Source organism: Acinonyx jubatus, chromosome E1, assembly GCF_027475565.1.
Source record: "Acinonyx jubatus isolate Ajub_Pintada_27869175 chromosome E1, VMU_Ajub_asm_v1.0, whole genome shotgun sequence".
In the NCBI taxonomy this organism is placed as follows: domain Eukaryota; kingdom Metazoa; phylum Chordata; class Mammalia; order Carnivora; family Felidae; genus Acinonyx; species Acinonyx jubatus.
Window position 1 is genome coordinate 6,997,009 of NC_069397.1, and position 12,071 is coordinate 7,009,079.

The 12,071-nt window shown below is 45.3% G+C and overlaps 1 long non-coding RNA gene across 1 annotated transcript; it reads right to left on the reverse strand.

Annotated features, from left to right (window-relative positions):
- Nucleotides 1–7,321: 7,321 nt before the first annotated feature.
- Nucleotides 7,322–11,265, reverse strand: LOC128313435 (uncharacterized). Its single transcript, XR_008294157.1, has 2 exons — nucleotides 11,072–11,265; nucleotides 7,322–7,586 (listed from the first exon to the last, which is right to left on the reverse strand). It is a non-coding gene; the product is annotated as an uncharacterized LOC128313435 (long non-coding RNA).
- Nucleotides 11,266–12,071: the final 806 nt, after the last annotated feature.

Sequence of the window (12,071 nt, forward strand, 5' to 3'; positions counted from 1 at the left end):
ACCGCTCCCCCAGACTTGCGCCAGCCTCTCCGACTCCTGTCTGAGACCTGCTCTCATTTCTCTCTGTCCCTGCTTCCAGCTGGGGAGAGTCCCGAGGGCTCTGTTCTCAGCCTTCTCACCGCTCTGTCCTTTTTCTCTTAGAACACTTACAGATTCTTTCCTCATCTCTGTTACTTCTCTCCGTGTTGAAAATGCCCAAACCAGGGGCGCCTGGGTGGCTCGGTTGGTTAAGCGCCAGACTCTTTGCGGCTCAGGTCATGATCTTGAGGTGCGTGAGTTCAGGCCCCGCCTCGGACCCTGTGCTGACAGCACGGCTCCTGCTTGGGATTCTTTCTCCCTCTCTCTTTGCCCCTCCCTTGCTTGTATCTTCTCTCTCTCTCTCTCTCTCTCTCTCTCTCTCTCTCTCTCTCAAAATCAAATAAATAAACATGTAAAATGGCGCAACCAGGATCAAGAGAACTTCGAGCCTTGAGTCTCAGGCTACTGTGTCCAAATGGACACCTCCACCTGGAAGATTCACTGGGATTTTATTTTATTTTACTTTATTATTTTATTTTTTTAATTTTATTTTTATTTATTTATTTTGCGAGAGAGAGAGAGAGTGAGCAAGAAGGGGAGGGGCAAAGAAGGAGGGAGAGAGAGAATCCCCAGCAGGTTCCACGCTGTCGGCCCAGAACCCGACTTGGGGCTCGAACTCGCTAACTGTGAGATCATGACCTGAGCGGAAATCAAGAGTCAGATGCTCAACTGACTCAGCCACCCAAGGCACCCCTCAGACTCCCTGTGGTTTTAAATTTTTTTTTTCAACGTTTATTTATTTTTGGGACAGAGAGAGACAGAGCATGAACGGGGGAGGGGCAGAGAGAGAGGGAGACACAGAATCGGAAACAGGCTCCAGGCTCTGAGCCATCAGCCCAGAGCCTGACGCGGGGCTTGAACTCACGGACCGCGAGATCGTGACCTGGCTGAAGTCGGACGTCCAACCGACTGCGCCACCCAGGCGCCCCATCCCTGTGGTTTTAAAATCAGTTTGCCCCGTGGCGGCAGGTGGTGTTACCCAGGCTTCTGCCAGACCCACAGAAACCCCAGGTGAGCTACAGAAGGGGCTCCGTTCTGGGGATGTGACTTGCCCCCATGGCGAGAGCTGGTCAAGCAGTGTGTGTGGGGGGGTGTTGGAGCCTGAAGCCAGTGGAGCAGGCCGTTGTGAAGGGATGATGGGTGTGAGAGTGAGGCAGCGAGAGCAGCCGGGACCCACATTTTCCTCTTGCACCTCCAAGTAACCCACCTCCCTGACACGGGGGGTCTGCTGGAGCCCTGTGTCGTGCACCTGAATGCACGGCTGTCCCAGGGGTCGGAGAAGCCAGCACGTGTGAGCTCCGCCAGCGCCGAAAGCAGAGCTCACGGACACGAGCACCTGTCTAATCCCACCCCCCACATCTCGCACGGGACACCCTGTGGCCACCCCAACCCCTGGCCCCGTCCTGGGAAGCGCAGTCGGAGGAATGTGGCTCTAGCTGAGTCACGTTGACGCAGCGCGAAGTCACCCCACCAGGTGGTGTGACTGTTCCCTCCACAGCGTGGGTCACCTTCCCACCGACTTGATGTTTTGGGGATGTTGATTTTTTTTTTTTTTTTTAACCACCATGCTATTTAAAAAATTCCAGTGGTTTGGCTACAGAAACTGGTGAGTTTTGTTTTGTGTGTGTGTGTGTGTGTGTGTGTGTGTGTGTGTGTGTGTCTAACTGTGTTTTTGGTAGAGGGGTTTTTGGGTGTCTTAGGGTAGGCATTCTCAGCAGAGCGTTCTGGGCTCCTTGGCCCTGCTTCACCCAGAATGGTTTTGCCTTTATCTGCTTTCTCTGTTGAACTTCTCAGTGATATTTCATTTGTAGAAAAGGTACATGTTGTTGCTTAAAGAAGAAGAAAAAAAGAGACAGGGATGGAAGGAGAAGAGGGATGGGAAGAAGGAAAGAAGGGAGGGAGGAAGGAGGGAGGGAGGAAGGAAGCAAGCAAAGGGAGGGAGGGAGGAAGGAAAGAGGGAAGGAAGGGAGGGAGGAAGGAATGATGGGCAAAAAAAAAAAAGAAAACAAAGGAGGGGACAGAGAAACTGGTAACATAGAGAATCATGATTGAACTCTCCGACCACAGTCCACCATATTTACCCAACTTTGTCTTCTGTTACGAACCCCAGTGGGAGCCATCTTCTTTAGTTTGACTGGGTCTCTCCTCCATCTCCAAGAGACTGTGTTCGTTACCAATTTCGTGACTTGGCTCTTGTAATTTTTTTTTTTTTTTTTGGTCTAGAATAATCCATCTCTCTTAGTGTATTCTAAGGGAACTGTGGACCAATGTTGTCCCTGGATTAAGATAAAGAGATTCAGGCTGGTGTCCTAGAAAAGAGGGGAGGATGACAGTGAGTTTTCATTTCATTTAAACACACACAGGCATACGTGTACACAACATGGGCATCGCTGTGTAATTTTATGTTGAAAGTTTTATGTAAATGGCTCTATATCTATACATTTATATGTAAATAACTATCTTGTTGAATTAGATAAAGGTAAAAATACATCAGAAGCCATCTAGGAGAGGGGAAGAGATACGTTAATAGCATGTGTTAAGTGTCTCCTGAGCGCTAGGTCTCATAATTATTACCTGATTCAATTTTCAAAGCAACCATAAGATGTGGAAGTCATGACCCTCATATATCCAGTTTATTGAGGAATCTAAACTCTTCGTGGGACCGGCATGAAACAGTTTTATTTTTTCTAATAATCTCTACAACCACATTCTCTAGTCTGGGCAGTGGGGATGTTTAATGACATTTCAGCTAGGAGTCTATGACTTTTCCGTCTCTGTTGGTTTTTTGAAGTGTCTCATTTGAGTTCTTAAGACTCGGTCCTGTTTATTTAAAGCCTTCAATCTAATGCCTAATAACTTCTGTCTTTTCCCTCCTGCCTGGGTGGGCTAACCGTGGCTGAGGTGGCTTAGGGAGAAGACAGACTGGGCCGGGTGGTCTGCCTCCCACGGCTTCCCTCCTCTCCCTTTTGCCTGCCCTCCTTCTTCCTCTCCAGTTGTGGTTGGAAAAGTAAGAGAGAGAAGACAGAAGTCTTTTTACTGAATGCTCCTAATGAGGTCACAGTCCTTGTCTTGAAGAATTATATGTACTCCTTTCACTCAACTCTTTGGACTCTGTGTTTATGAGTGGTGGTTCCAAAATGCCTGCTTGACAGGGAACTCCTCCCGGGCCATTCTCTTATGTCTCTTATGGTCCCTTGTAAGATCTCCCACTGTGCTTTCGTGCTCACGTGGAGACGGTCACTGGGAAGACTGGTCGCTGGAAATCTCCTCTCTCCTCCATGGTTGAGTTTTGAGCTCACCAGCTTCCATCTTGCATACCTCTTTGGAACTGAGATCTTGAAGGGAGGAGAATTTGGAAATAAGAGAGATAAAGCATTCATGCGTTTCATGGAGAAATTTGCCAGAGAGGTAGGAACATGGAAAACTCAACTGCTCAGTGAACAAAAAGAATGTAGCTTTTTTGTTTTCTATAACTGATAGAATCTTTCTAATAAGCCCCTATCCTTCTGTATGTTGCCTGAAGGTAGAAGGTGGCATCTAAGTAATATTTCAGCATTCAGGACCTTAAACAGTGCTTTTAAGGTTGTTAGACCTTTTGGGGACAGAGGCTTAATCTATCAGAGTCTCGACTTGCCCCACCCACTTCTCTCCATACACATCAAGGTACTTCTATGACATCATGGCAGTAGGAGGGGAGGCCTCAGAACCATGTGTTAACCTTGAACTTGGCTGGTCTAGTTTGCAGGTGAGTTTTGAGCATTTGGGCTACCTCGTGGGTACCCATAGCTATAGCTCATGATCTTGGTTCTTCATCTCTGGTAGCGAATTCCCAACATTCTGTGTCTCTGTTTCAGATTTGAGTGGACATCAGTTCTCTGACCCTTCCAACATCTTGGCACTACCATGGGGGATGCAGAATCTTCTGGATTCACTGCAGCCATATTTAGGACATGGGCCACCTTCGGTAGCATTGGCTTGATAAGTTCCTTTGTCTAATTGTCTCCATCCATTACGGCTGCACCACTGATGACTTTTGGCCTAGAAGCACATGGTCTCAGGGCACAGTTGGGAACGAGGCCACTAGCCTTGACTTTCCAGAGTTCCCGACACCTCTGTGGATATGAGGTCTCTTATGTCTGGTCTCCTCATCCTACCTCAGTTGCTTTTTCCTCCCATATTCCTCTAGACCAGAAGGAGCCAGACTCCTACTCTCCGTCACGTCCTTCTCCCTGGGAGTGTGGGCTTCATGGCTCGATGGGAAGATGTGGGAAAGGCGAGTTACCTAAAAGGAACTTTGGGAGGGAAGACAGCTCTAAGCCTCTGTCGCACCTTGTATTCTAACACTTTGGCCAACTGGAGAGAACACCTGATATCCCAAGCCAGCAAAGCCTGAAGTCAGATGTATCGTCTCTTCCTGACACAGAAACAGAGATGCTACGTTCTTAGAATAGAAATCTATCCTGAGATGCACTCAAAGCTGCATTTTCAAAATTAATGTGAAATCAGTATTTACAGGTGGTTCAACAAGAATTGAAACGAAGGACACATTGCTGAGGTTGTAGAAGCAAAAATTAAAAGTACAGGAAAAAAAAAAAAACCACCCTGCTTTGTGAGCCTAATTCGTTACAGAAACGTGTTTGTCATCCAAAGCGCTCGGATATCAAAGCGAATTTCCAGGACCATGGGCTCGGTCGTGATCACATGATGTTCGGCTTCACAGGCTACTTGTATTGCAAGACATCGTTTGTTAATCAAGTTAAGATTTATTAGACATGTTTGCTCGTCTTTCGGAACACTCGCAGAGCAAGTCACTTGCGATCCAAGGTTTTACTGTATATTCTTAGGTTAGTAAAGGTACATCAATGCATAGTTTTCTTTCTGTAGGTGAGAAAGAGATAGAAATTCATTGTGAGCAGAGAACATCATTCCTGTTGTACAGCAGCTAAGATTGTGTGTTAAAACTGAGAGACAGAGGCGCCTGGGTGTGTCAGTCAGTAAAGCTTCTGACTCTTGATTTTGGCTCATGGTCATGGGATCGAGCCCTGTGTTGGGCTCCACGCTGAAGGTGGAACCGACTTGGGATTCTCTCTCCCTCTCTCTCTGCCCCTCCTCCATGCTTGCCTGCTTTCTCTTTCTCTCAAAATAAATAAACAAAAAATAAAATAAAACCGAGAGACAGAAAGTTCATTATTAAAGGTATACACTATTCCTGTGACGTAACAGCTGGGTTAGGAGATCAGTAACTAGCCAGGTTTAACAAATTGTGGGAAAATTGTGGTCTCTGTGAATTTTACAGACTCAAAAGAGTTGAGTAAGAGTTACTTACTTTGTAAGTAAGATACATTGTACATATTACATCACTTCCAGAGAGGAGGTTTGCATGTGGCTGGTAGGAATTTAGTTACACTCTGAGATAAGCTTCCTCACCAAGTGGGATTCAAGTTCTCATAAATATAAATAGCTTTATTACATGACGCTGTTTGCCATATGTGGCCGTGGTCCCCGTCCTCAGAGAATTTCCAGCCTTAGAGAAGAGAACAGTCATTCCACCAAGAAATTGTTAAATCACATGGTGTTGACTATTGTACATCTAATACCAGTTTCTGAAGGTTCTACGCGATTGGGTCACCTGGGGGCTTGTAAGAGTGCAGCATCTTAGGTTCATTAAGAGCAAGGCTTGTTGGGGAGAAGTTATTCTAGATTTCCCTTTTCATAATGGAGGAAAAACTCTATCCTCAAAAGGGGTGGGAATGGAACCAAGTGCTAATATTTTGCGTCAGTGAATAACAAGAGAGAAAAACGTGAAGACCCCATCCCCACTGCCCACCTGTGGTAAATTCACTGGATGGAAACAGGGGAGCAAGTTTTGGACTTGCTGAGCCCCTGTCGCAAGGGACGGTAGTGACATGCCGATAGAGAGAAACTCTAAAGTGGGGAGCAGTGGCTGCTGTAGTCTGTGGTTGTCCTACCAAAGGCATTTGAGGGAAAAACAAAATGGTGGAGCCAGTTGGGAATGCAAACTGGTGCGGCCACTCTGGAAAACAGTACGGAGGTTCCTCAAAATATTAAAACTAGAACTACCCTACGACCCAGCAATGGCACCACTAGGCATTTATCCACGGGGTACAGGGGTGCTGTTTCGAAGGGACACATGCACCCCCATGTTTCTAGCAGCACTATCGACAATAGCCAAAGTATGGAAAGAGCCCAAAAGTCCATCAATGGATGAATGGATAAAGAAGGTGTGGTAGATATACACAATGGAGTATTAGTTGGCAATCAAAAAAGAATGAAATCTTGCCATTCGCAACTACGTGGATGCAACTGGAGGGTATTATGCTAAATTAGTCAAAGACAAAAATCCTATGACTTCACTCATATGAGGACTTTAAGAGACAAAACAGATGAACATAAGGGAAGGGAAACAAAAATAATATAAAAATAGGGAGGGGGACAAGACAGAAGAGACTCATAAATATGGAAAACAAACTGAGGGTTATGGGAGGGGTTGTGGAAGGGGGGATGGGCTAAATGGGTCAGGGGCATTAAGGAATCTCCTCCTGAAATCATTGTTGCACTATATGCTAACTAATTTGGATGTAAATTTAAAAAAATTAAAAATTAAATTTAAAAAAAAATTAAAAAATTGTGGTGCCAGTGATTAAAAGCAGTTGAAAAGATGCCAAATTTCTGTCCCAAATTAAAAAAAAAAGACTTTTGTGCAAAAAAAAAAAATTGTGATCTAAATTTTATTCTCTTTGAGGGGTACTACCAATTTAGATACAAAGCACGCTGGTCCAAAGGCCTGAAGATCTCACTCAACGTGATGCAGTCCTTATCAGGACACTTGACTGTTCTGGAGGGAGAGGTAGCAACTGAGATTAGCAAAGGGAGACATGGGGAGGCATTTCAAAGGCTGAGTGTTGGCTCTTAGGAGGCAGAGGGCATCGAGGGTGGGATAAAGAAAGTATGCTGATTCTTGGAATAACACCGGGATTGCAAAGCCACGAAAAAGGTGGAACGGCTGTTCCAAGAGAAGGGAGGTGCGGTTGTGGAGCAGATTTTAGGTGAGTGAAAAGGAGCTTCTCTGAGATTTGTTCGTACAAAGTGATGTCACAGCCAAGTCAAGAGGTAAGGCTGATGACACGAACCCTGAAGTGAGGGATCAGGGCTGGAGAAAGGCTTGGGTCCTAAGGGATTGCACTAGGCTGAATAACGGCCCCCAAGATATTTACATCCTCACCCCCGCAATCCTCGAAGGCACCGATCATAGGGTTCCTCGTGAGAGGAGGGAAGGAAATCAGAGGGATGTGAGAGAGAAAATGATGGGAGCAAGAGGTCGAGTGACGTGAAGAAAGGGTCGGAAGAGGACGCGTGTGGGCAGCCTCCAGAAGCTGAAAACAGTGAGGACCATGTTCTTTCTCCCTTGGAGCCTCCAGAAAGACCGGGCCCTGTTGACATCTGACTTCATCCCGGTGACATTGATTGCAGTCTTCTGACCTCCAAAACTGTAAAAGAATAACATTGTGTTGAGATATCCCACTAACACTGGAGGGAGAAAGACCCTCTAACTACGACGTTTCCTTCCCAGTGATTTGAGACTTTTAGTTCTGTTTCAGTAGCTTACGGCACAGCAAGGAAGCATGCAGTCCCACTCAGGTGACCCCAACACTCAGAGCCCTCAGATGATTTGGGGGCGCTTGGGTGGCTCAGTCAGTAAATAGCCTGACTTCGGCTCAGGTCATGATCTCGCGGTTCGTGAGTTTGAGCCCCACGTTGGGCTCTGTGCTGACAGCTCAGAGCCTGGAGCCTTGTTCGGATTCTGTGTCTCCCTCTCTTCCCCTCTTCTACTGTGCTCTCTCTCTCTCTCTCAAAAATAAACATTAAAACAAACAAACAAACACGGGTGATCTGCTGGAGGCCTCTTTGGAGGCCTCTTTCTGTCTTTTTGAAGACCAGGGCAATCCTTAATGAGCTTTGTAGGCCCAGGGGGTGTTAGGGTGTCTGATATGATACACTTTAAGTGTTTCATAGAACGGTAGTTTCCCAGACTAAAGAGAATTTTAGGGAAATCTTGTGTTTTTAATGCCATAAAAATGTTAGAAAGTATTTTTACCCAACTTAAAAATGAGATTTCTTTAAAAAAAAGTTTTTAATGTGTATTTATTTTTGAAGGAGAGAGAGACAGAGTGTGAGTGGGGAGGTGCAGAGAGAGAGGGAGACACAGAATCTAAAGCAGGCTCCAGGCTCCAAGCTGTCAGCACGGAGCCCTACGCGGGGCTCCAACCCATGAGGCGTGAGATCAGGACCTGAGCCAAAGTCGGACGCTCAACTGACTGAGCCATCCAGGTGCCCCTGAGATTTCTTCGTTTTTTGTTTTTGTTTTTTTCTTTAATTTATTTGTTTATTTTGAGAGAGAGGGACAGAGCACACGGGCAGGGGAGGGGCGCAGGGAGAGAATCCCAAGCAGGCTCCACATGGTCAGCGTAGAGCCTGATGTGAGGCTCGAACCCATGAACCATGAGATCGTGGCCTGAGCTGAAGTCGAGAGTTGGACACTTAACCAACTGGTGCCCTGAAAAATGACATTTATTTCTATTTCGCGTTGACTCTTCTGCCTTGTAAGATATTTTCATCGGGTAAGCTTTTAAGTTCTTAACCAAGTCCGTGTTGCTCAGGCAGATGTCCTAGGCATGTCCGCGGACAGATTCTTGGGAGTAGTAAAGAGGTTTACACATTACTTGAGTTTGAGGGGCACTGGAACACATCCTTGTTGAATGAACAAAGGGATAAGGAATACACGGGTCCCAAACAATCTCTCAGGAAGTGCATTCAGTGGGGAAAAACACCTAAAGCAAGTTGTTTGCTGGTGTGAAAACTCAAAGGCCTGATGGGCATACTTCATTTTTGCCATTTCAGGCAGGGCAATTAGGTAGGAATGGCCTTGTGACACTTTTCCCCCCTTATTTGGATTCTCTCCTGTACTAAAAGCAGGGCAGCCGTGAGGACTCCTATCTCCACACCAGACTACATCTTGCACCTATTATCTGTCCTGGCCGACAGTAAGAAGCAAGTGACAGCATCCCCCCTTTAGGCCCCTAATAGATGGCATATCGTTGTTCCGGAACACCTAAAAGAATGCCTGGGTGTGCCTCTCTGAGCACCTGACAGGGGAGGGTTGAGAACCCAGGAATAATTGCCATGTCACTGGCATGTGATTTATTGCAATGCTTAATTATGTCTACAGGGCACCATCTGGAGACCCAATTTGGGTTCTTTACGAACGAAAATTAAAGTCAAAATATACCTTCTTCTGAACGCAACTGGGTCCCGCTTTGGACTTCTCGCACCTGGAGAATATTACCCTGTGCTCAGTCCCCAAACCACATCTTAATTGTTTCAGGTTAGAGGGTCCCAGGCACACAACAGCAACTCTCGCGTGGAGGCAATAGGGTTTCCCTTTCTTAGACCTTGTTCTCCAAAGTGCGAAACATGTAGAATGTTCTGTGTTACACCCAAAACGCAACATTAGAGTGAAATCACCGTCAGTATGTTTCTGAATTTTGACTGGCCATCAGCCAGAAGCAGGATTGTGTTTATTGGCATCTGATTATTTTTTTCTAATGGTCAATTGACTAATAATTGTCCCCAAAATATTTGTTTAAAGGAGATGATAGCAAATCAGTATACATGATGAAGATTTTTTTTTTAATATTACTTGGTTTTCAAATAAATGTTTAACCTATTCTAGGAACCTTTTTTTTTTTTAAGCTATATTACTGTGAAGAGCTGATTTAAGAAATGCGTATTCCTTTCAATTAAAACCCAGAGCATTAATCAAATGTTTGACACTATAAATGTTTCCAATTAACATCTAGCTTAAAACCACATGTGTTCCAAGTGAAATTCAAAAGATCTATCTGTACAGGTGACCTCAGAGAAACCATTAACACATGGCTGGAGATAGCAAGAAACATTCTCCATTTGTGAGACAGTGATAAAGAATCAGTTTATGACTGATTATTACTTCAAACATCCTTTTCAGATGTGGGCTTGCTAAGCTAGAAGTAGGGTGTTTCTCACCGAGACAGAAGGAAAGAAGTGAAAATATGTGTGTGTGTGTGTGTGTGTGTGTGTGTGTGCACGCATTTCTTCCTCTATCTATGTATATCTATCTGTATGTATTATCTATCATCTATTATATATATTATCTATCTGTGTATCATCTATCTATGTATTATCTATCTATCTACCTATCATCTGTCTATCATCTACCTACCTACCTACCTCTTGACAGAGAGAATAGAGAGAGAAATCAGAATCAACTCCACAATCCCATCTGGATGAACAGCTAGGCGTTCTAACCCTATCAAAGGCAGTGATTGGTCACAGTGTGGACCTGGTCAGGTCCAAGAGAAATTGGACCAATGCTCTTAGGGCGAAGGGAAATTTCCCCAGTAGTCCTTTTTTTACTTTCTGCCTTAAGGACAGCACACTCAGCTCCTTTCAGGGCCCAGGCAGACAGCATAAATAGAAGACACAGATGTCAGATGGCAGTGGTGACCACAGTTCCCTGGAACGCATGGCTCCTGTCTAGATGTGAGGCACCAGCCAACTCTAGTGTGAAAATGGAAGCCCAGTTGGGCCAAACGTTCTGATACTTCAAGAGAAGCCAGAATGGAAGCTCTTTTTTTTTTTTTTAAATGTTTTTATTTATTTTTGAGAGAGAGAGAGAGAGAGAGGACTAGTGAGGGAGGGGCAGAGAGAGAGGGAGACACAGAATCCGAAGCAGGCTCCAGGTTCTGAGCTGTCGGCACAGAGCCTGACGCGGGGCTCGAACTCATGAACCGTGAGATCATGACCTGAGCCGAAGTCAGACGCTCAACCGACTGACCCCCCCAGGTGCCCCAAGAATGGGAGCTTTTTAATGTGACCTCCTGAATTTTATGTGATGGCAGTCAATTCCACAAAAAACAAAAACAGTAACACAGACCTCTTTGCAGCCGATGTGTGATCATCATGTCTGTTGCACGCGGAGTCAGGAGCTGGGCTAACGCGGTCAGGGACAGGAAAGGGCTTCCTTTGGATGATCGTGAACCCCCGTCAGTGGCACATCAGCACATCACCGGCCTTGGAGAGCACACTCTGGCTTGCTCGCTGTCGAATCCACCAGCCCCTGGCAGAAAACGAGAGACCGCGTACTTTCCAAATAATTTCTCAACTGATCGGTCAAACTCAGTTAAATTATTCCAGGTGTGCTATGCAGGGGGTTATTATGACCATAAGGAAAATGGTAACATTAAGACATGCTCATTTGCCCAGCGTCCTGACGAATTGCATTTTCTCTCCCTTGTCTTGCCACAGCCTATCAACAGCTGGGACTGTCAATCCGACAGCAAGGGCTGACGACAGGCACATACGGTTAGTCTGTTGTGGCTGCAAAGGTACATATTTCCGCCCCCCTTTTTTTCTTCTGCAAATATTTTTCCAAAGGAAAAAAAAAGCAGAAAGCAAAAGATGACCATAATAAGATAAATGCCTGGCACTTTACAGAGCGAAATATTTGACATTCAGGAACCACTTAAAGACCCAAGGAGCTGTGGCATTCACGTTTTGTGCGACAATTTCTTTTTCCTTACAGAGCAAAACCAAGATCTGAATGTCTTTGGGGGGAATTGTTGAACGGCTTTAAGAATAAGAAAAGATGATAATTTTAGCTTATCAAGGAGACTCTGCAGTTCACAACTGGAGCCGGACAACACGGGTTTTATTTTAGTTCTTTGTTTTGCTTCGTAACTAGCTACGCGAATGTCAAATAATTTGCACTGAAGGGATCCAGAATAAGCCACTGTGACATAAAAATTATCTTGAGCTGAAGGCATTTGTGTCCCTGATATCCTTTATCTGCCTAAATGCAGAGACCCCCTCAAAAGAACTCAATTGTTCTAAATCCCCTTCTTGGGAGCAACTCTAATTTTCTCTTTCTCTGAGAA